The sequence below is a fragment of the Colobus angolensis genome, unplaced genomic scaffold (genome assembly GCF_000951035.1).
Source record: "Colobus angolensis palliatus isolate OR3802 unplaced genomic scaffold, Cang.pa_1.0 Scaffold132, whole genome shotgun sequence".
Lineage (NCBI taxonomy): Eukaryota > Metazoa > Chordata > Mammalia > Primates > Cercopithecidae > Colobus > Colobus angolensis.
Genome location: NW_012114400.1, coordinates 4,838,727 through 4,863,889, shown reverse-complemented (window position 1 = coordinate 4,863,889; position 25,163 = coordinate 4,838,727).

Here is a 25,163-nt window from a genome sequence, read left to right as displayed (position 1 = left end):
TATTATTATTATTTTAAAAAGAATAGCCAACCCTCACCACTACTCCAAAACTGCTCTTGCCAAAGATGCCAGTGATCCCCATTTGCTAAAAGGGTAGTTATTTCTCAATATTTAACCTACCTGATTGTCAGGGAGGATTACTCTTTACATCTTAAACTCTTTTCCCCATGTCTTCCTGGACATCACAGCCATCTGACTTTTCTTCTTCCGCTTTGGAAAGTATTCGTAACTGTATTTTTCTATTTTCTTCTCATTACTCCACTTAATAAATTTTAAATAACCCAGAGTTTTAATGCTTTACCCACTCTGCCTTCTATTCACATTAACTCCTTAGTTGATTTTAACTAGAACTGTGGCTTCAATACAATTCAGATGCTAATGAACTCAGAAATGTATATTTCCAGGCCAGACTCCCAATTTAAACTCTGGAGTTTATCTCTTGTTACCTATTTCAATAGTTAATACATATTACTTAATTTCTTGATATTTCAACCCCCAATCCAGATTCTCCTAGAGCAATTCCATGCCAGCTAATGCTATCTACATTATTCCAGTTAATTAGGTCAAAATCTTGTTACCTTTGCTTCTTCTCCTTTTTTCATTTTCTAGATCTAGTGTGCAGTAAATCGTGATGGACTGTATCCAACAAAATTTATCTATAATTTGGCCATTTTCACTCTCTCTACTGTCCTTTTCCTGGTTTAAGAAACATTTTTTTGTCTGCATTGTATATTAGCCATATATACAGTTTTTTGTTTGTTTGTTTTAGCCTTCCTGATCTTTCTCAACACAGCTCCCAGAGTTTTAACAAGTATGTTATATATGAAATCATGTTATTTCTCTTTAAATACTCCTAATGGCTTTGTCTGTCTCATAGTAAAATCCAAAGTACTTATGACCCTGCATGATCTGAATTCATATTGCCACATCAATCTCAGCTCTTATTTTTTTCCATCTGTTTCTTTCTATTTCAACCATTTCAGCCTCCTCCTTGCTGCCCTTTGAGTATATCAGTCATTCTTCATCTTAAGGGCTTTTGCCTCACAGTTTCACTCAAAAACTCACATTCTCATGCCTTCTATAGTCATTCTAACAAACATGTCCGCACATATCCCAACTTTGTAGTAACCCTCTTTCATGTTTTTTAAATATTTATTCTGCCACTGATGGAGGTAGTCTATAGTAATCTTATTTTTCTTTTGTCTCTCTTTATCCTCCAGAATAATGATCCAAGAAGATGAACTGTTTTTTCTGTTTTGTTTACAATTGTATCCTGAATACTGAAACAATGCTAGACACACAGTGAGTATGTAATACATATTTTGAGCAGACAAATGAATGCTTCCTGCATTAATCCTATCTTATTTATCAATATCTTATCAATTTTTCTATTTTGTCTGCCCCAGAAAATTAATATCTTAACTGTGCTGGAGAAAAAGAATACCTGAGTACATCTGAAAATATAAAGCAAAGGAATACTTGGGTATGAGACACCAATTCCTGAGGGTTACAGAAGTGTTACGGAATTTATAATTCTTACCACCCACATAAACTTACCTGATGGTAAGAAATAAAAATTTGGCCAGGGGCGGTGGCTCACACCTGTAATCCCAGCACTTTGGGAGGCCAAGGAGGGTGATCAGGAAGTCAGGAGATCGAGACCACCCTGGCTAACACGGTGAAACCCCATCTCTACTAAAAATACAAAAAATTAGCTGGGAGTGGTTGCGGGCACCTGTAGTCCCAGTTACTCCGGAGGCTGAGGCAGGAGAATGGCGTGAGCCCGGGAGGCGGAGCTTTCAGTGAGCAGAGATTGAGCCACTGCACTCCAGCCTGGGTGACAGAGCGAGACCCCGTCTCGAAAAAAAAAAAAAAAAAATACAAATTCTATGACAATATCAGGAATTGGTAACTTATGGGCTTGAAGGTTGAGTGATAAGTCATCCAAGGCAATAACCATAATAAAAATCAAACAATGGGGTAAAACTAAACACTACAGATATATCAACACCTGAAAATCTTTGAGAGAATTCAATGGGTCAGTAAAATTAGAGTGACTACTTCTGAGCTGAAGAGAAGAGCACAAAATAATACGGTGAAAAGTAGAAAATGAATGGTTATCTGATAATATCTTTGAGGTACTTCTAGATTTTATTTTTTTCAAGTAGGACATGTTTCCTACAGTTGCTTCGCTAAATTATCAGGAACATTATATACACCATAGAAGAGAGAGAAACCTTATAAAAGGAATATGTTTACTCTTGTCTTTCAGTATACCTGGAATTATTTTTTGGCATTCAGTTAAATATAGTATTCCACAAAGGAGAAAAGTCAAACACACATCCCAAGGGAAGTGAACTTCATATATTTAAAATACATTCCCATGTGTGCAGGACAGATGTAAGGATTGTAGCATTTCTTTTTTCTTTTTTTTTTGAGACAGAGTCTCGCTCTGTCGCCCAGGCTGGAGTGCAGTGGCCGGATCTCAGCTCACTGCAAGCTCCGCCTGCCGGGTTTACGCCATTCTCCTGCCTCAGCCTCCTGAGTTGCTGGGACTACAGGCGCCCCCCACCTCACCAGGCTTGTTTTTTGTGTGTGTGTTTTTTAGTAGAGACGGGGTTACGGGGTTTCACCATGTTAGCCAGGATGGTCTGGATCTCCTGACCTCGTGATCCACCCGTCTTGGCCTCCCAAAGTGCTGGGATTACAGGCATGAGCCACCGCGCCAGGCCAGCATTTCTTTAAAAAGAGAGATGGGAATTTACTTCCCTTTATTTCCTTAGAACATGTGTTTACAGTGAAAAGAGAATAATAAGACATTTCTAGCTACAGTAGAATTCATGTTTGAAAACAGCAGAAATTTATTTAGGTTTTTTTAAGTTTTCTGAATGTCAGGATCTTAAGGTAAGACATAATTCAATAGCAATAATGTACTTTTATGGTTTATTGAACAGGAGAGTGTCTTGGATAAAGTGATTTTATAATGATTAATTTGACAAGAACAATTAGTAAAAAAAGAAAAAAAAAAGACTGATGACAGAGTCAACACAAGATCTGACCATCTGACCATCTGACATGAAACGTAAGGAAATACATGTTGACTGTAGCACAAAATAGAGAAGATAGACTGAGGCTCAGTGTGAGGGACAGATCAATGTGACTTAGAGGTTACTTCATTATGGACAATGAAGTAATAAGTAATAAATAAGTAGTAGTTACACATAACTTCAATTCTAAATATATCAAAATACAAGATATTTTGATTTAGTTTGTCATGATTAAAGACTGTTAATAACAATAAACACGTTAAACATTAGAATACATAGAAAATATACACACAAACACACACATCATAACATTGAGATCTCAAAGTATTTCCTTGATTTAGTCCATATTCCAGTGTGTTTTGTAATGAACACAGTTTTTGAAGAAATAGTAACATTGTTTGTTTACATGTGCTTGGATTTTGTAGAGTTTCTGAAAGAAAAGAATTAAAATTCATCAATTATAATCACATTCTACAAATTATTGATTTCTTTTCACTGTTTCTTGTCTTTGAGGAAGTTGTAGGACATTTAGAAACTTAAGTGTCTCTTAAAGAAAAAGTTTAAGTGCAAGTTTAAAACACTTACTGCTTTTTAGTGAATAGAAAATAATACCTAGAGTTGATTACTTTCTTTCATGTAAAAGATGCCCTTTACTCAGCAGTAAATTTCCTTCCCAATTAGCGTTGATTAAAAAGTGCCCTAGGGGGCAGCTGTCATGGTCTCTACAAATCTGTTACTGTATAGCTTCTTGTCCTTTTGAAGATATTTGTTTTCTATTTAATAAATTACAGACAGTATATTAATGATGCCACTTAAAAAAAAAATCCCTTGTGTGTATTTTAGAGTGTGAAATCAGCCAATACAAACAATTCCAAGTCAATATCTAAAATGGCAAGAAAGGATTTTCTGTAAATATTAATGGCATTATAAACACTTCCTGGCAGCCTTTGAATGCACATCTTTAGAAAAAATAGGCATAGCTACCATTTTTCAGATAGGATGATTACAAAATATGTGATATGCTTTATCCCACTAGTGTTCACTAAGCTACTGTTCCATTATCCTTGGACTAAGATACAGATTTTTTTTTTTTTTTTCTTGTGGAAGAGTTTTAGTGCTTCATGGACCACCACCTGAAATAACCTTCGCCAGGTATTTTGCACAGCTGGTTTCCTTCAGTGTTTCAGGTCTCAGATTAAATGTCACATCCCTAGAGAGGTCACAATTATTCATACTCATTAAACTTTTCAAGTCCACATGTATTATGTATCAGGTCCTTCATTCAATTCCTTTATAAAATGAAGTATAATGCATATTTTATACTTGTTTATATTTTTTGGTTTTTATTTTTTAATTTTTCTTTATTAGTAAAACATTTGTTTCCCTGAGTGTACACACACCCACACACAAATGCTTAATCTACTTTTTTAGGCTCTGTCTCCAAGGATTATTTAAATATTGCTACTTAAACATATAAATGAGAATAATATTGGAATTCATAACAATTTAGTATTTGCACTTTGCTCACAGTTAGATGAAAGACCTTTTTCATTAACTATAAAACATTTTACAAATTTCTATTTTCATGTAAATTTTTTAATATTTTGATGTCCTTTTCCCTTGGAGAGTTGTTAGATTGTCTTGTCTTTTCTGTTTCTAGATCACAGCCTTCTAACTATGTAATACTAACTACTCCATAAAGGTTTCTTCATTTCAAAGTGTGCCTTGGCCTTGAATCATACATAAAACAATAAAACTTTATTTCTACTTTCAGAAAAAAGTTTGCACATGATTTGCAGTTCATAACAGTAGGCTTACAGTAGGCTTATAACTTCTTTATAATATAAGAATGAGTTAACATTTAATTTTAATTTTAAAACTTATTGAATGTACATATTGTTCTAATTATTATTGTTATGTGCAAACCATTTCAAATTTCATGCCATCACACAACAATCTTTTTATTGTGCTTAAGAGCAGTGAGTGAGGGAATTTAACAGGACCCAGCAGAGATGGTGTGTCTGTGCTCCATCGTAAGTGGTAATGTCTAGAAACCCTGAAGGCTGAAATCTGGAGCTTCTTTATTCCCATATCTGGTCCATTAACTAGGATGACTCTAAGGGCTTACTTGGATCTCTCAACCAGAGACGTAATGTCTTCATGTGACTTGGACTCACCTGATCATGATGACTTGGTTTCAAGATGAAACATGCTGAGCAAATATACCCAAAGCTAGTGATTCAAAACTCCAGGTGAAAACTGCATTGCCTTTTAGGGCCTAGTTTCAGAACTCACATAATGTCACTTGTGTCATTTTCTATTGGTTTAAACAGTCACAAGCCTGCCTAGTTTTGTGGTAAGAACACTTAACCTGAGCTACACCCTCTTAATAAATTTTTGAGTGCACAATAGAGTATTGTTAACTATGGGCAAAATATGGTATAGCAGATCTCTAGAATTTATGTAACTGAAACTTTATGCCCATTGAAGAGTAATTTCCTATTTCCTCTACCCTCTAACCCCTTAATTCTACTCTTTGCCTCTATGAGTTTGCCTACTTTTGATATTTCACATAAGTGGAATTATGCAGCACTTGTCTTTCTATGAGTGGCTAATTTCACTTAGCATAATGTCTTCCAGGTTCACTCATGTTGTACATAGTAGAATTTCCTTCTTTGTTTTTTACTGTTGAATATTCTATGTGTGCACCACATTTTCTTTATCTATTCAACCAATGATGGACATTTAGGTTGTTTCTATGACTTGACTGCTGTGAGTAATGCTGCAATGAACAGGGAAGTGCAGATATATTTTGAGATCCTGATTTGAATTTCTTTGGCTATGTACAGAAATAGGACAGCTGGATCACATGGCAGAACTCTTTTTAATGTTTTGAGGGTACTCCACATGTTTTTCTTTCTTTCTTTCTTTCTTTTTTTTTTTACAGTGGCTGCACCATGCTACATTCCCTTCAATAATGTATAAGGGTTTCAATGTATTTACATCCTCATCAACACTTGTTATCTTTCTGAATTTTTTGTTTGTTTGACAAAAGCCATTCTAATAGGTGGGAAAAGATATCTCATTGTAGTTTTGATTTGCATGTCCCTGATGATTAGTGACATTGAACATCTTTTCTTATACTTGTTGGACATTTGCACAACTTCTTTAGAAAAATATCTGTTTAAGCCCTTTGTCCAATTCAAAAAAATCTTGAGAAAGAGCAATGCTGGAGACATAACATTTGCTGATTTCAGAATATGTTACAATTCTATAGTAATTAAGATAGTATAGCAGAGATTAATATCCAAAATGCATAAGGAACCCTAAATCTCAACAGTAGAAAACCAAATAATCCTCTTGATGATGGAAGTTTCAAATTACCCATAGCCACTTTAAAACCACCACACATGTATTTTCACTTATCTTCAGAGACATATTTACATGCTATGCAATTAGACAAAATTTCTAAAATTACATTATTTCTTATTATTTCTGGCCACAATATTATTTATTCTAAATTCTTTGACTCAACACAAGAAAAAGATGGAGATAATGCAGGTTGTCCATTTTGTAAGAACACTGCATATAAACTTAATCATGAATTAGGTGTATACTTACAGGAAATTTATAGATGAAATCTTTTCTATCAAAATTATAGGAAAGTAATTTGGTGACAAAATGTATTCTCTTAACAAAATTACTTAATATTATTTTATGACACTCATCGTATAAGTTTATGTTTCAACTGGAGAATAAACTTACATATGTGTTTTATTGATTTCTCAGTATTTTATATGAATTTTGTTTGATATTCTCCTTCAAAATTGAGACAGCACTATGTCTAGGAAATATAAGAAGATTTCTAGATATCACCCAGGCTTTCAATCTGCATAGTGAGTACATACAGGGATTAATTTCCGAATCATTCTGGTATCAACTCTGTGAGAACTGGTTCTGGGGGCGTTAAATGAATTTGCACTACCGGGACTTGGGCAGTGAAACCTGTCCTGTGCGGTTTACAAGATGTTGTTTTAGTCTTCTGTCACATTAAACTGCTCTTCATTTTTTTAATCTAACCCTCTGCATTTACCTGGGAAATGTGATTATTTCCTAAAAGTGAGGAAATGTTTATATACATTTTGCATCTTTCGTATTTTTATTGCTCCCAGAAAAGTGCCACATATAAAGAGATACTTATTTTAAGATACTGTACTGGGTTCACAAAATCTAATTACTGGGAAAGTGATATGATAGACTAGCAAATGTAATTCAATGCTTTTCTTCATTTATGTGTATCTTTACCTTTTCTCTATAAATGTCTTCTACCTTTTGCAGCACTGTTCTGTTTCAGGAGCTAGCATTTATAGCTCAGTTTCATTGTCTTCCTTGCATTTTTTTTATTAAATCTATTATTTCAGAGTACTGTAATTTTCATACAATATCATGGAAAGATGACTGATTCTATAAGGAAAAATATATCAATTTATTTTAAAATAATATATTCAGTTTTAATTTTCAGTAATTTTTGTGCTGCTACATCAACATTGATTCTGACTTTTAATATTATCCTCGATGTAAAAGAGATGTTTAATCCAATGGTGAATTCAATTTGATTACTTCAGCGAATCTGAAATTGTCAATCTATTCTTTCCACAGAGCCCATGATTCCTCTTTACTAAGAATCACTCATCAAAAATCAAATAAACAGTTGCATCATTGAAGTGGATTTTAAAGGGCCAAAGTGACAAATACTCGAACATCATTGATATCCTCAACCATAGTCTTCTACTTCTGAAAAAAGAGGAATTTCTATTGCCTGACTTCTAAATTAAAAAAAGAAAAAGAAATATAGGAAAGGAAAAAGATACTTTTGTACATAACTTTTTCTTTTTTCCCTGATTGTTACTGAAGTTACTGGGAAAGTCCTGGAAGTTAGCAGTATCATTGAAGAATTCTAAAGCTATCCTGCTTACAGTTGTTTTTTTTGTTTTTTTTTTTTTTTTTTGTTTTTTTTTAGAAACTTGCAATATGAGTTGCATACTGACAGTCAAATAAAATAATTAACTGAACTCTCAACAATCCAGGTTGCTATTTAAATGAGTCTCAGCATCTTGAACTATTATGGTAGGTTGGTAACATGATGAAATATTTCAACTGACAACAGAAAGTTATTTCTAACCTATTTGAATACATTAATTGCTTTGAGTGGAGAGCAGAAAAGAAATTGCAATATGTCATGCTAGTTTTCCAACATTTTAATATTAACTGGTCTCATAAATTCTGAAAGTAAATGATATATTGCTTCTCTAATAAAACAGATTTGCAAGTCAATATAATCTCTATATTTTCAAAAATGGAAGATTTGTTTTAGTAGAGAATCAATTATGAAAAATTATAATATTTTTCTCCTTAAAGGCATGAATCTTTAATAAGGCAACATTAGTTTAGAAACAATTCTTTCTCTAGAAATAATATGTACCACTTATGGTTGAGATGCTGTGCATGCTTGTACAAATTTTACTGTGCATAATTAAATTGGGCCTACATGTGAATCTTATAAATTGAATATTAATTATTCTGGCAACACTGTGTGGTAACCATTGCTGCTCAGTTTTTTCAAATAATAAAACTGATGTCAGACTAAGTATATAAAAACATCTTGTGAGCCTCCTTTAAACTAATGGCAAGTCTTCAGAGAAGGGTGAAGGTGTAAACCATTAACCCACAAACACAACAGCTTAGAGGTAGGGTCAGGGGCAGGTTGCTAAAGTTATGTTATAGGGGAATCAAAAGGTTTTACAAAAGAGATGAAGCACAGATTCAGTCTGGCATCTCTTCTATAATGAGGCAATCTATTAACTCAGCCCAGATTTACCGAGAACCAACTGTGTGTCAGCCACTATACCAGAAACTGCAGCTATACAGACAAAGAAATATGGTTTCTTCTCTGGAATATTCTTCAGCACAGATGAGAAGATCATAGTATACAACTAGTTACAACAACACACTGAAGTACTGTAGTAGAGAAATCTACAAATTTCTCTGGGGACACGGAGAAAGTGAAAAGTTTCGTCTTTTAACAGGCATCTTCCCTCTGATCCTAATATTTTAGTTTTCTGTTTTCTTCCATGCTCCTTTAACTCTTCTCTTTCTATATTTTACCTGTCTAGATAAAGTCCATCTCTTTGCACATGATTGTAATAACATCTCACTTAATTACAGTAGAGTTCAGAACCACATAGCTCATTTCTTAAGCGCAATGCAGTACATGCATGCTTTCCTTGTCTTTTGCCTAAACTTTTGATTTTTTCATAAGATAATGTGAAAATCCAGCCAACTTTTCACCTAAATTCTCTGCTTTCCATTGCTCTACTAGGCCTATGTATATCTAACACCTAAATAGTTTTCAAAATTAAATCTCTAACAATTTTTTTATTTACTCAAAAATATTTAGCTACACTGTAATGAATAACCACATTTTTGTTTCTATACGCACCTGTGTGGAGTTCCTTTTGCATATAAAACCAAAGCAAACTTTCTGAACCTTATGATATGAGTTCACCTAATCTGAACAAGTTTTAAAAGATTCTTCAATATAGTTACGTCTATCAGCACTTGTACCAGTGAGTTATAGGAATTATCATATGTTCACATAATTGCTAACAAATGGTTCATCTCATGTTGTAATTTTGCCACTAAAATGACCATATGCAATTTCTCATTGATATTTCTTTTTGTTTGGTTTCTAATGTGTTTATTGTTTGGATTTCCTCTTTCATAAATTTTCTATTCATATTACTTGCAATTTTAATATTACAGTATCTTCTTTTCTTGCCAAATTGCATAAAATGTTTTGATATCCTATATATTACCTACTGGTTTTAAAAATTATAGTTACCTCTTCCAAATTTGTAATCTATCTGTGGTATGTATACCTGGGATGCTTTATTGTACAGTATTTATTTAATCACAGTCATAGATTTACCTTAAGGTTGTGCTTTGGGAATTTTAGAATTTCTTCCTTACCCCTAGATTACAAATATCTGTTTATATATAATATATATTAACTGGATTATTCATCCTTCATATTTATTCTTAAAACAAATGTAATCACTTTTGGACATGATGTCATTTAAGAAACAAGTTGAATGTTTCTCTATATAACTTACCTTTCTGAACACCAATGTCAAAAGAATTCTCTACTCATTTATAGGTCCATATTGATTATACATTTAAATTCTACATAAATAAGCAAATCTAGAATGGTGGAGTACAGATCTCTGAAAATATAATCCTCCACAAAAGCAATGGCAACAGTTTTCAATATTAAGTTTTTTAGGAATTTAGAAATTAACCAAAACATTTCAAAAATCTGGTAAACATTTATTCAACAAAAATGTCTGAATCCAAGTAAGAACAGTAAGCTTTGTAGCATTTTAACTTGTTCTATTGCCATCTCCTTCCCCCAACTGCTGTCGCCTTGAAAACCAACAGCCTAACAATTATGGAAGCTGTGAAACAAGCAGTCCCCTAGCCACCGGGGAGAGCAGAACAGGTTCGGAACTCTCTAAGAGCTCATCCTCAGAAAATTGTAGCAATTTGACTTAACGGTGAGCTCCCTGAAAAGCTTCAATCTTTGTGCTTGTCTTTGACCTGACTCAGAATTCACTCTGCAAACAACACCATTCTGTTTGCATTCCTCAGAAACAATCAGTGGCAATTGTTGAACATTTCAGCTACTAAGGCAGCAATAGCAGTTGTCTAAAAGACTGACCAATGATCTTAAGAAGAAAATCTTTCTCTTAAAATAAATAAATAAATAATAATAAAAATAATTTTTAAAAAAGTACAGTTTCCACAAAGGCTCTTGAAAAGCACTGACAGATTCCAAGAAATCAAGAAGTTCATGTACATATGCTGATCTTTGTGTATGACCAGGAAAAACCTGTGAAGGCCCTAAACTCTCATGTCTCACTGACCTTGAGGCTGTATGCAAGCAAGACATGAAGACTAAAGCAGAGTTGTCAAAGCCCTATGCTGCCTGCTGGAGTGGTTAAAATATTACCTAATGCACACAGAGCCTATTGACAAAAGCTGGGAGTTTTATTAGTTCAAAGCATTTAAGAAAACTTCTGATCAAACATTATCAAACAGAAAGGTAGTTGAGCAGAGATTTCAGTAGCCACATGTGACAAACGAGGCTTTACAGAAACAAGGCCAGTAAAATCACCACACAGAAAACACAAACAACAACAACAACACAATTAAACAACAAAAACCCTGGGAAGAAGTGTTCTCATTTCAAGTGTTATGCATTGTTTTATTTAAAATTCCAAATAATTTGGTGACTTGGACACAACAGAAAAGTATGCCATGTATGCAGAAAAAAATAAAGCAGTCCAAAGAAAATGTCTCTGAGGAAGCATATACTTAGTACTTTAAATAAATGTGTGATTTACTACATGAAATCTTTAAATAATTTGTTATAAATGCTTTCAAAAACTAACATAAACCATGTCTAAAGAAATAAAGGTAAACATGAGAAGAATGGCTCACCAAATATAAAATAAAAGTAAAGGAATAGAAAGCATATTTAAAAATTCAAGAGAAATTTCGAGTTGGAAAGTATAAAACTGAAAGGAAAAAATGAATTTACTAGAGGAGAACATTGGTAAATTTGAACTGTTGAGTTGCCTATCTTTCAGATAGGATAATTGGAATTATCAAGCCTGAGGAACAGAAAAAAAAAAAGAATGAAGAAAAATGAGTAAACTCTCAGACATCTGTGGAACAACATCAAGTATGCCGACAAATGTGTAAAGGAAATTCCAAAAAAGGAAAGAAAGAGAAAATGGTGGAAAGAATATATCAGGAGATAATGGCCAAAATCTTAAACTTGATTAAAAGCATTAACATGAACATCCAAGAAATTCAACAAACTCTGAGTAGGATAAACGCTAAGTTACACACCTAAACACATCATAATCAAACTGTCGACAAAGAGAATCTTGAAAGCAGAAAGAGAGACGCTACTAATTATGTCAGAATCCTAATAAGATTAACAACTCGTGTCTCATCAGAAACTATGGAGCCCAGAGATACTGGAATTATATATGAAAAATGCTGGAAGAAAAAGACTGTCCATCAAGGATTCTATGTAGTACTGTTGTTCAAAAGTGAAGAAAGAATAAGACATTCCATGGTAAAAACAAAACAAGACAAGTTTCAGAACAGGTGTAGAGAAAGAACGTCTAACAAATTTATCTCATTTTTACCAATTGATTTGTTATGGTGTCCTTGGTACATTTATCAATATGTTCTTTTTGCCAAGTATTCCCCTAGCAGCATTAAGGAGAGCATAGGCCACGTTAAAAAGGCAGTTTTTACAAATTAAAAATGAAAGAGTATATCATTGGAGGCTAGAAACCTCAGATTCAGATTCTTTTTTTTTTTTTTTTTTTTTTTTTTGGAAATGGAGTCTCACTCTGTCACCCAGACTGGAGTGCAGTAGCGCGATCTCGGCTCAATGCAAGCTTCACTTCGAGGGTTCAGGCCATTCTCCAGCCTCAGCCTCCCAAGTAGTTGGGACTACAGGCTCCCGCCACCGTGCCCGGCTAATCTTTTGTATTTTTAGTAGAGACGGGGTTTCACCGTGTTAGCCAGTATGGTCTCCACCCCCTGACCTCGTGATCCGCCCGCCTCGGCCTCTCCAAAGTGCTGGGATTATAGGGTGAGCCACCGCGCCGGGTCTAGAAACCTCAGATTTTAAACGCAGACTTAAAATGTAGCTCGAGAAGCTGGGGTTGATTCTGGGTTTTCGTTTTCATGTTGTGATGGAGGACGTTATGCTGGATCAGTGATCCTCAATCTTTTTTTCTTTTCATGCTAGCCAATCTGTGGAAGATGCCACACTCCATTAAGCACATTTTCTCAAGATGATATTTTCTCAGTAAGGGTAGGTTTAGGGTCATAACAGAATCAGAGTTAATCTACAGATGGAGTCTGTGATATTTACTATTGTAAGTTTTTAAATGAATAAATAAGGGTAAGATATATTCAAGTGGCTTTCCAATGTATTATAATTTATTACAATAAATTCTATTATATTCATTTGATCAAATAAGAACCTATATAAAGTTAAGTTAAAATTTTATTTTATAGAATATTCTAACTAATGAACAAATAAGAAATGGAAGAATTAAGAGAGTCACTGTTTTGCAACCTTGCTAATTTTGGACGACAATGTGATGGGAACATAGAAGCTTATTATTTAATTTTTCTTATTATTCTATCTCTGTAGAAGTTTCCATAATAACGTTTAAAAATCCTATAAAGATCTATACTTGCCTCTGACATTTCTAGTCTGTAGTATTGGCCTTTTTCTGGTCCTCTGCCAACAGATACAGAATTGATTGTAGTTGTTAAAGTATAAGAAGTATAGGCCAGGCATAGTGGCTTACGCCTGTAATCCCAGCACTTTGGGAGGCTGAGGTGGGTGGATTACTTGAGGTCAGGAGTTTGAGACCAGCCTGACCAAGATGGTGAAACCCTATCTCTACTAAAAATATAACAATTAGCCAGGTGACATGGTGGGCACCTGTAATTCCAGCTACTTGGGAGGCTGAGGCATGAGAATCACTTGAACCCAAGAGGTGGAGGTTGCAGTGAGCTGAGATCTCACTAGCGTACTCCAGCCTGGGCAACAGTGTGAGACTCTGTCCCCCCAAAAAATTAGAATATAAATGATTGACTATCATGACTGATATTAATATATATATTATATTAGTATACAACATATTATAATATCAGTCAGGATAATCACTCATGTTCACTTTTGTTTTTCAAGGTAGACATATATTATGAATATTTATTATTCTTATAATTTGTAGAATACATTTGTCAATTTTTAAAGTTCAAAAATATGTTAATTGGCAGTAAATTGATGGATTATTTGGGATAATTGACAGTTTTATATATAGTGGTATCCTGCCCAAGAGTATAAAAATCGCCTAAATTCTTTATTAATGTTTTAATTGTTCAGTATATACCTCTGCATATTCTTGTATATGTAAATGTCTAGATATATTTACATATTTTGTTGCTAAGAAAATAATTTATTTTATTTTCAGATTAGTTATTTTTGATATAGAGAAATAGTACTGAGTTTTAAAACTTGGTTTTCAAGAATCTTGCTGAGTTTTCTTATTATGTCTAATTGTTTTTTATTTTGGTGGGCTTTCTGTGAAGAAATCATTTCATCTGCAAATAATGCTATTTTTATCACAATTCCTTTCCACCATTACATCTCTTCTTTCTTGTTATTTCCGGAAGTGTCCTTTCTTCTGTTATGGTAAAATATATCACACAGAGATCTTCATGATAGTACATTATTAGATTTTGTCTTTTCTCAAGTCCTTCACATTAAATGTTCATGTCTTATTTTCTTATGTCTTAACTCATTATTTTCTCATCATGTTGGAACATACATTACAATATAGAAATGTGAAAGTAACTCCTTTTAGTGCTCAGGAAAATTTCAGCTGAATATTGAGGAAGATAATGAAACTGACTCTCACTGCTTTGGAAAGGAGGATTCTGCAAAAGCAAATTACGTAGCCACGTCTGTTATACACTTGGTGTTAACCTGTGACTCCCATCAAGCAAAAAAGAAGACATTTCCTCTTTATATTTCCTAGTTCTGTTTTTTCCAATCCTGTTTAAATTTACATATCTCTTTTACTTATCTTTGAATAATCCGTGTGTTTTTAGTATGTATATGAACACCAAAAAGTCTTTGCTGCAAATTTGCTAACTATCCAAAGCTATAAATAAAAATAAACAGAAGGTTCATTTTTTTCTTTTTTTTTTTTTTTTTTGGTGAGAGGGAGTCTCGCGCTGTCGCCCAGGCTGGAGTGCAGTGGCCGGATCTCAGCTCAGGGCAAGCTCCGCCTCTCGGGTTTACGCCATTCTCCTGCCTCAGCCTCCCAAGTAGCTGGGACTACAGGTGCCCGCCACCTCGCCGGCTAGTTTTTTGTATTTTTTAGTAGAGACGGGGTTTCACCGTGTTAGCCAGGATGGTCTCGATCTCCTGACCTCGTGATCCGCCCGTCTCGGCCTCCCAAAGTGCTGGGATTACAGGCTTGAGCCACCGCGCCCGGCCCATTTTTTCTTAATTATTATAGATCTTAATGTTTTTTATAAAATATATACCAAAATTCTTCTTGCAAACTGTTTTAGAATATTTTAAAGGTAGCTGTTTGTGTTTTAATGTAAACATTAAGAATTTGTACATTTTCCTTCCCAATATATTGAAGATGGCATACTAGTCTAATCCCTCAAAACCAAATACCAGCTAAAATGGCTAAATTATTGAGAGAACAAAAATTAACAAAATTAATATTGTGTTTGTTGGTCAAATTACGTTTTTATGTGCATATAATTTTAGAAATAGCCACACTTTTGTTGGTATTTGGTTGTGCTTCATTTTAATATGTCAAATGATTATGGGAGTATATAAAAAAATCAGTGAGCTTCGTAAACTAAGTGACATAAGGCAGCCTCACACTATCCATATACATAATTCCTAATAGTGTAACTTTACTTTGATGGCTGTTGTAGTAAAAAAAAAAATTAAACTTTAAGAAAATTTTTTAAAAATTGATTTCAATATTGCAGATTTTTTTGATATAACGTCTAATGACATTTAAAAGAACCAGTGATCATGGGACACAGTTTGGGATAAGCTGTTCTAAAAGAACCTTACCTTATTTCCTAGTTTTAGTCCTCCTTCTAGTTTCCATTTAAAAATTCTAATGATTAACAGAAAATCTAACTAAAAAGAAAATCTAATGATTGACAGTGTCCATTTTACTTAACTAAAGACATCACTATAATAATCTAATATTAGGTGGGGTAGCATTGAAGTACATCACACTTAGCAAAGTGCACACAATTAGCAAATTGTGAAAACACAAAAACAGGGGTGGGAAATTCTACCCATGGGCTAAATCCAGCCACACCCATTTATTCAGTTTGTCTTTGGTTGTTTTTACTCAGCAGCAGGAATGAGTAGTCACAATGGAGACTCCATAGCCCACGAAACAAACAAATATTTATGATCAGACCCTTTAAAACTTCGTTGGCCCCGATATAGAATATTTAGGTGTGATTTCTACCTTCAAGATGCTTAGTATCTAAGGAGTTTTCTCTTATACATTGTAAAAGACAAGTGTCTTTTTGAGATATGCAAAAGAAAAACCCAGCTTTTTAGTTGCAAATTTTATCATAGACAGTTGGAGTCACTGTTGTATATTATTTTTTATTTGTGATTCATGTTTATAGACACTTAGGTCAATGTAGCCCTGGAGGTGTAGGTTCTTCATAATTATGTATCAACAGAAGTTTCTAAACTCCTTTGGACAATTTAAAATCAATAAGCTAATGCCATCTCTACAGTTCTCAATCATTCTTAGATTGAGTTGTGCAAATTATTATAAGTATTTGAAACCATATCTTTGGGCCAACACCATCTGACCCCATTATAGTATTTATCATATTTTAATGACATTTAAAATATTTACTTCTCAGACTAAATGTGAATATCTTTAGAGCAAGGATTGTGTTTTATTCTTAAATTTTATTATTTTACATCATCATAAAGATTCAACAAATATGTTGAATAAGTTAATAGATATCTGATAGAACCAGATGACTATGGATTAGTAACAAAAATTACTAATTAGTTGGTATAAGTTTAAACAAGATAGATGTGAATGATTTGTACTATAATATTAATGCCCTCAGCCATTCATTTCTTTTTCAGTCAAATGCATTGTAATCACTCTTACTTTACGTGTCTCGAAGCTACATGTCATTGCTGAAATCTGGAAAGATGAAAGCATTTTACTGAATGTAAACAGTTTACTTTGCCATCTGTTTGCTAATTGTGTCAACAGATTCAATTTAGGCATTGTTTTAAAATATGAACAAGTTTCTTCTTACAGCTGCCATTTATAAAAATCTATGTTAATATAGTAATATAAAAATGATCAAATAAATATTAAAAGGAATTACTAAATTTAGAAAAATGTTTTGAACTTCTATTAGACCAAGGAAATATCTAATCACCTGGAAAAAAGAGAATTTTGACATGAAAAACTTTTTTTTCAAATGTATAATATTTTCAAGTGTCCAAAGGAGAAAAGGAACCTTAGAAAACGATGCAAATTTAAGGAATGCATAATTAAAGTTAACATAATAATACATGTTATACTTTGTGTTATTTCCTATATTATAAAGTAAACATAATACAATAGAGTTAAAAAGTTACATTTTCAAATTTTATGCATCAGAAATATAACATAATCAGATAACTAGTTTTTATTTTTTTAGTTAAAAACTTGTTTAATGTTACTGACTGATTAAAATTAGGCCAAATAAGAGAAATGGGTGAGTACCAGGCTGTAAAGAAAAAAAAAAAAAAATCACAGAGGAAATTAGAAAGAAAGTTTACTGAACTTTCTGAGAATGTCCTTTTCTTACATCTCCACTGGTGATGTATGAGAAGTAGGACTGTGGAAAGTCTCTTTTGTTTCTAAGTTTTTCTCACAAACTGAACATCTAAAGAAAATGTACCTTGATTTTATTCTCAACCCAGGAAATTTTAAGTTACTCCTCATTTAATTTTTAAAAACTTGATAATTTTATTTTAAAACTTGATAAAAAAGAAATAATCTGCTTAGCGATTACTTTATTCTGAAATTTATTTTTCTCATTGATAAATTTGTGATCTTTGATGATGTGCTCTCTGCTGTCTCAGACACTTGACTTGGTGCAGGTACAAATCCAAAGAAAGGTAAGCAAGATAAGTATTGCCTGGATGAAGCGCTCCATAAATTAGAAATGTAAAAATATACATAAACATCATTACAGAACAGGCTGCAAATGATGGATAGTACAGCATCCTCTTGTTGCTATATACTATCACAAATAACTGTCTGTATAATTTTTCTCAAGTTCTATATTGAGAACAGCACCATATATTTTTTAGTATATTCACAGAGTTGTGCCATCACCACAATAAATTTTAGAATATTTTCATATTTACCCCTAAAATAAACCATATGCCCTTTAGTGATGAATTTGTTTCCCTCCATTAATTATTTACATACTCTATGGGTTTGCCAATTGTAGGCATTTCATATAAATGAAATCATACAACATGTGGTCTTTTGAGACAGGCTTTTTTCACTCAGCATGATGTTTTCAAGGTATGTATAATACTATAGCACTTACTTCTATTTCATTCCTTTTTGTGAATAAATACCATGCAGTTGCATGGATAAGCTACCTTTTCTTTATTGGTTGGTTCATGGATATTTGAGATTTTTCCACTTTATAGCTATTACAAATAATATTTTCATGAACATTCATGCACATATTTCAGTGTAACATGTGTTTTCATTTCTTTTGGATAAATACCTAGGAGTAAAATTACTAGTATGATAACTCTATGTTTAACTTTTTGAAGAACTTCCAAACCGTTTTAGAAACTGTCTGCATTATTTTACATCTTCACAGGTAATGTATGAGGACTCCATTTTCTCCATATCATCACTTGCTTGCTTTCTTTTTCTTGTAGCCATCCCAGTGCATATAAAGTTGCACATCACTGGTGTTTGGGTTAACATTTCCCTGATAGCTAACAATGTTGAGTATCTTTGTATGTGCATATCGCCATTTGTATATCTTTTTTTGGAGAATGTCTATGCAGATTATTTGTTCATTTTTATTGGGTATTTTGTCTTGATATTATTGCGCTATATGAGTTCTTTATATATTCTGAATATACATCTCATCACAAATATGATTTACAAATATTTTCTCCCATTCCATGGGTTGCCTTTTCACTTTGTTGATGGTGTTCTTTGAAGAACAGTTGTTTAACTTTGATGAAGTCCAGGCAATACAATTTTTAAAAATTCTAACACTTTTGGTGTCATAGTTAGGAAATCATTGCTTCTTCCATGCTCAAAATACTTATACCTGTGTTTTTTCATGAATTATATTTTTTAGCTTATATTTAGGGCTTTGTATTATTTTGAGTCAATTTTTGCCTTAATATGAAGTACAAGACCTACTTCATCTTTTTTGTGTGTTTCTATCCAGTGGTCCCTGTATCATTTGTTGAAAAGACTGTTCTTTCCCCATTTAATCTTCTTGGCATTCTTGTGAATGACAGTTAAATTTCTTATTGACTATTGGACATTACAGATAATATCTTGTAGAAATACAGAATTATGTTATCTTTTACTTGAGGTTTTTATTTTAACTAGAAATTTAGTTGCTGGTAGATCTCCTTGAATTTTCTTAGACTTGCTTTTAGACTTTGTTAGTGTAAACCAAAGGAAAAACTAAGGCATTTCTGAATCCCACAAAATTGGCACTATTAGAATTCCACACTCTGCATTCCCTTAGGATTTGGTCAGGACTTAAGTTTCAGCTTTGCTAGGATGTGGTGTCTATTCGCATGGGGTGTTTAACATCTCAGCTACATGTTAAAGATATCTCTCCAGTGGTGGGGCCAGAGTCCCCAGATAGTGCTTTTTTTGCTTTTCCCCATGACCAGCACTGCTCCATTACTACACCCTCCTTCAGATGTTAGATTTGGAAAGACCCAAACGATCTGACTTTTTGCATGTATATCTCAGTCCTCGTGCACTGGCAGGAGTCTCACCTTGACCCATGGAGCTCCCTCTCTGCACAGCTCCATCCTCTCTAATGCTTCATCCCACAGACTCCCACTTCAGCTGCCCCAGATCACCATTTGCTCTTCAGCCTTTGTGGAAATGCATATTCTGCTGGACTGATGTGTGATTGTTTGGAAAGCTATCCACAGATGTGAAGCTGGAAATCTGTATGGTTAAACTCGAGTTTCTCTCTATAAAGAGAACACAGCCTTATGTTGTCTGTTGCCCATTGCTTGAAAACAGTTTTTCTGTCTTATAGTTCTTGATAGTGGCAGGGCTAACCCAATACTAATACTTTACTATAGCGATTTAATGTAGACTTTTATAATAACCACTTATAATGGGTATATATTTGTTTACTTTATCTAAATACTTATAATCATAATACTATTTTCACAGGGTATTGATTCCATAAATTATTTGTGATAAATGATGACATATTTCACTATATGTGTAATATCCTGGATTGCTTCTTATAATTCTGCCTTGGACAATTTTGTAAAATTCAAAGACAGATAATTCTGAAATGGCAGTAAAAATTACAACATACCTATTTCAATACAGAATGCTAAGGAAAACTGAAAAAATGCCTTCTATAAATTAGCTGAATTATTTGAATGCTATTCACATTACTAGAAATCACTTACTAAAGAGTACAAATAACATGGTTGCTGAAATGATAACAAGGGAGAAATTATTCTAAATAAGTAGAGTGCTCAGCTGGAGGAAATAATTAAGTAATGAATGGTTAATTGGTAGAGTAGGAAGTTGGTGTGTAGATACATTAAAGAAGATTAAAAAGTCTCAAGAGACATGGAGCAAGTGAGAAAGCAATTTGTTGTATTAACCATGACTCTTCCTTCCTCCACGTTTCTGAGAGATATGTAACAACATCATATTTCAAGGAGAAACCTGGTATCTTTTATTTATTCGCAAAATGATGAAAATTATGGAAGTCAGAATAGAACTATTTAACACGTACAGCTAGAAGATTATCATAGAAGAAACACATATGTACAGTAGGCCACTCCTGTTCTCACCATTCAGTAGACTATGGGAGAAATAGTACATTGTCTGGTAGAATATGAACACAGTCCTCCCAAATAACTTTCTTATGTAGTATTGTTTTATTTATGAGATACAGTAAATCATCAAGTTATATGAAATTCTGCTCGATGGGAAGAGACACTCTGATCTCCCAAAGACTTTAATTTCTGCAGACTCTTGCAAGTTTAAGTTTTTATAATCAGATCTCCTAGCCCTATGAACAAGACAGTCTATATTTGTAGGGTTGCCAGAAGATATACAAGACTTCCAGTTCAATTATATATTATATTCATAGAAACAACTTTTTAAAATGTAAGTACGTCCTAAATGTTGCATGAGATGCACAAATACAATAAGTCCTCACTTAACATCATAGATAGGTTCTTGGAAACTGCAACTTAAAGAGAAATGAGGTACTGCATAATAAAACAAATTTTACCATAGGCTAATTGATACAACAAGAGTTAAGTTCCTACTGCATATGTCTTTTCACTTGAAGTCCCAGTTTCCAATAATCTATTACAATACTATAAATTATTTATTGTTCATCTGTAGAAACTTTTTGTTTTTTTTTTTTCTGGTTGTTTTCAGTATTTTTCATCTTATTTTTTTACAATTTGATTATTTCCTTCAATGTTGGGTAAAGTTGTTACTTGCTCCTAACCAAAAGAAAATGGCAAAACTATAGGGATTTTGTTGATATAATTAAGACTTCTAATTAGCTGATTTTCAGCCAATAAAAGGGAAATTATCCCGGTTAATATGCAGGTATTCTCTGAAACAGGAGACGTGAAACTGTAAAGCTGCTATGCTGTTGGTTTAGAAAAAGTGCTATGGTAAATTACTATGGAGGGGTTTCCTCTGAGACCTGAAAGCTCAGTCTTATCACCAAAAGGAACTGAATTCTGCCAATTCAGTTATTTTATAGTTTTCTCTTTACCTTAGTAACATCAGTAGATGGCCCCAAGCTCCAGGTGAGAACACAATAGTCAAAATCTTGGTTTCATCCTTGTGAAGAAAAGGAATCACATAGGCTGTTTCTGGACTCTTGATCCAGGGAATCCATGAGATAATAAATGTATGTTGTGTTAAGCCACTAAATTTGTGGTCATTTTTTATGCAGTTTAGAAAACTAATACAGAAACTTTAGTGCAAAGCAGAAGTAGTTGGATGTGATCACACTTTCATTTATTGTATGTAGATATCTTCATCTAGTCCAAGTTTGTTTTCTCTTCTTCCTAAAACACATCATCAGATAAAATATAGATGAACATAAAAAAGTTTTCTCACTAGTTTTCCCTTATGTCTGTAATTTTTCTCCCAGATTAAATTATAAAAATCCAAAGAGTTTATCCTTATTTGTCTCCCAGTGTCACCTGTCACGTGGCTAAGTTTATTCTGTTATTCAATCAATATTTGCTGATTATGAAAACCAAACCATAAACTTGGTGGACTGTATATTTCATAATTAAATAAATAAAACAATGGTGTAAATAAACCAAGAAAAACGGTTAATTGGCTAATTTGCAATGCTAACTCATTTAACTAAGGTAAAATGATTTCTTTTACTGAAATGTTTCCTCTTTCCCCCTTATTTACATATTTGCATAAGTCCTCTTCTCTAAAATTTTTTAAATTAATTTTAATAATATATTTCCCTATATTTTCATATTGTTTAATTTTCTCCCATTATATTAATGTTTTACTTTAATAATTAGAATCATATTCTTCTATTTTATTATGTTCAGAAAGTTTTTAAATATAATAGTATTTTGAGTATTTTGTGTGTAGCAATGTTTTATTTGTATTGCTGCATTTAAGTCTTTGTTAATACAAGCTAAATATAAAAATGGCATCAATATGAGCTTTTGGAAATCTTTAAAGTCTACTGCAATTGCATGTAGATGAAGTATATTTAAATTTAATTAGTGTTATACCTGTTTATTGTAGAATTCATATGCCTCTTTTTGGCTAAACATAAACATTATACTTAAAAAATTTAATATTTTAATATTTAATAATTTTAGATATCTATGCATAAGAAAACTAATATCTGTAATTTGTTGTATTGGTTAAAGTGCAAACCTGAAGTAAGCATTTTACATACACAAAATAATTAACATTAATAACCATGAAAATGAAATTTGAATTCTGAATATATGAATACAGTCTGGAGAAAGATAATTATATAAACTCTAAAGAAATTGAGAGTAATAAAAGGTAAAGAGAAAACTATAAAATATAGATGTTTCATTTCACACAAGTATTTATGTAAAGTTGGCCTTAGACATAAATGTAGTGTGTGAAAAATTTAATGTAAGGTTATGCTGCTTTAGAAAGAATTTGATCATGTACCCAGTGCTGACATCCTATAGCTAATTTAAACTGGAGACATTTACATATTTCTGGCTTCAGACTGCTAAATTGAAATGTGTAGGCTCTAATTGCATTCCAAAAATTATTTGTAGGGAGTTTAAGAAAAAGATCTTTGAAATCTTGTTGGAATGCTGTTTATATATTAAATATGTCAATATATAATGTGACTAAATCAGTGAAAATCAGTTTCAAGAGAAGAACATCTGTGAAATCTGAACATCTGTGAAATTCTTTTATAATCATCGTAAATTTTACTTAGAATTGCATGGGGGTGTCTTGATAGTCCCCAGTTATTCTCTTGAATTTATTGCTATCTCAGTCTGCATGTCATGTCACTGATCTGTTTTGGTTGTTAATCAGTTTCACTTTGAGATACAAGGATCAGACAAAATTCAATATGTTTGAAACCAAACTCACTCTTCCTGTGAAATGGACCATCTTCCCTGAATATCTGACTTACGTACTTAGCCATTAACCAAGATCAAACATATTTTTTCCACATTATTCCCCATTGATACCTTCAATTGCTTCTCATATCTTGCTAATTCTTCCTTCAAGTTGTCTGTTACATCTGCTAGCTCTATTTTCTCACAACACACATAGAAATATACACATTCTATTTCCGCTTTTCATTAAGGCCTGAGAAATCATTCATTTTAAATGACTTGGAAGCTTTCTAATTCTTTCTAAACTTTCGTCTTTAATTTATCCTGCATGTCAATATCAAATTAATCTTATAAGATTTCTTCATGTCATTTTCTTACTCAAACAAAAGCAACAGTATTCAATTAACTTACTATCCAACGTTTTCCAACATTTTCAAGACTCTTTCTATATGACAGTTTTCTATTCTCTGTATATGAATTTAATTTATTAATCACCTTATACTGTCCTTTTGAATTCCACATGGTAAATCCTAAGTTCTCCAGATTGGCTTTTTACTTCATGCATAACAAATGGAATTTGTTAACATTTGGCTTTGAAAACTTAAAAAGCCCTACCAATTATTACTAAAGAAATCTTAAGAAAACACGTTTCTCTCACGTAACTCAGGAAAGCAATTTCTATTCTGTTATTATGAAAGCATTCTTGCCAAATGTCATTTTTAAAAAGCCACCTGAGAAGTCACATGGACCTTAAGCATTACTGGTTTGTGCAGTAATGCTTTTTCTGCTAAAAAGTCCTGATACTGAGAAAATATTTGAAAGGTGTTTTACCTCACTAGGAGGACGGGGAGGGGGTGGAAAAGGTAACCCAGGCAGAAGTAACAACTTGTGGTAAAGGCACAACCTTGTGTAAAACTGTGGAATGTTCACAGATCACTGAACCGTGTTGGTCTATGGGTTGAAGTGAAAAATCAGGGCACATGATGAGTTTTGAAAGGTACAGGAGTATGAATTATCTAAGTCTTAGGGTGAAAAAGAACTAAAGGCCAGGTATTTATTTATTGTCATTGTAAACAGAAAAGTAAATCATCACAATTTTATGTGACTCTCCATGGGATACATACATGTAGCATTCATCATTAAATAAAAGATGGCCTCTGGATAACGTGTTCAAATATAATTTAAACTTAATATGTTCTAATGTGATAGATATAGAGATATAAACTCCTTACATTTTAGAAAGAGAGACAGACAAGAAAATGACTAATAACAATGTGGCATAGCATAGATGTTTATTGTCCATAAAATAATTTTAGAATTAAGAAATAGAAAAAAAAGAGAAATAAAAAATGCATATAGATTTTAAAAATCTGAAAAGTTAAGTGTATGTGAGTAAAGAGGGAAGAGAAAATCAAGGAAGAAAAATAAAAAAAAATATATGCTTATAAGTAAAAAAGAGAAAAAAGCCATCACTGGCTGAAAAAATACAAATTGGTGAGTATGAGATGTCTTGGATAAGTAGTACTAGTTATGAAAGCAGATGTCAATGGCATTAT